Source organism: Solanum pennellii, chromosome 10 (genome assembly GCF_001406875.1).
Source record: "Solanum pennellii chromosome 10, SPENNV200".
NCBI lineage: Eukaryota > Viridiplantae > Streptophyta > Magnoliopsida > Solanales > Solanaceae > Solanum > Solanum pennellii.
Genome location: NC_028646.1, coordinates 33501104 through 33501528, shown reverse-complemented (window position 1 = coordinate 33501528; position 425 = coordinate 33501104).

Sequence of the window (425 nt, the reverse complement as noted above, 5' to 3'; positions counted from 1 at the left end):
CTACGTGTCGGAACGTGACACTCCGATCCATTATTCTTACCGTGTCGGAACGTGACACTCCGATCCCCTAATGCTACGTGTCGGAACGTGACACTCCGATCCATTATTCCTACCGTGTCGGAACCTGACACTCTGATCCCCTAATGCTACGTGTCGGAATGTGACACTCCGATCCATTTATCTCATTATTTCAGTTTATCAAGCTTTCTCTATGTCAAGCATCATCTTAATAGAGAGGATTTAAGATTGAAGATTCAACAGTCTCATCATTCTAACCACCACAATTATACGATCACAACATACAAACACACAATCAAGTATATAGAAGACTTTACAATACCACCCAATACATATCAATCGCTATTTAGAGTTTATCTATTAGGTTGAATTAAACCATAACCTACCTCCACCGAAGAATCGTGATC